The sequence below is a fragment of the Corylus avellana genome, chromosome ca1, assembly GCF_901000735.1.
Source record: "Corylus avellana chromosome ca1, CavTom2PMs-1.0".
In the NCBI taxonomy this organism is placed as follows: domain Eukaryota; kingdom Viridiplantae; phylum Streptophyta; class Magnoliopsida; order Fagales; family Betulaceae; genus Corylus; species Corylus avellana.
The window spans coordinates 39,365,828-39,366,291 of NC_081541.1; positions in this window are offsets into that span (position 1 = coordinate 39,365,828).

Sequence of the window (464 nt, forward strand, 5' to 3'; positions counted from 1 at the left end):
TTCAAATTCGCACATGCAGTAAATTATTTGTTGATTACTAGCTAATTTGATGGATTGACTTGGATTAGGCTCTAATCATATTTGAGCTGATTTGCAATGTAGCTATATACATAGTCTATTTTGAGCATTTACAAAAAGACGCGACATCGCCCCCACACATCTATATGGTCACAACAATGTATCAAGTTGTGAATACGGGATGCTAAGGCCTTTGCCACGCGCTATCCACTCCAACACTTACGGTCTTAATTAGGAACCTGATAATCAACACAAAATTTTTAATTTCGAGTACACAAAAGATTCTCAATGCCTAGCCAGAAGGATCCGGAGCAATTGTTGATGATGAAATTTACTATAGGTCCCACTCAGATAGACCACTACATGGGAATAACTGTCCACTTTAAACATCGCCCATAGATAGCAGTTTCAGAAAACAGTATAAAAGGTGAGTAATACTACACACA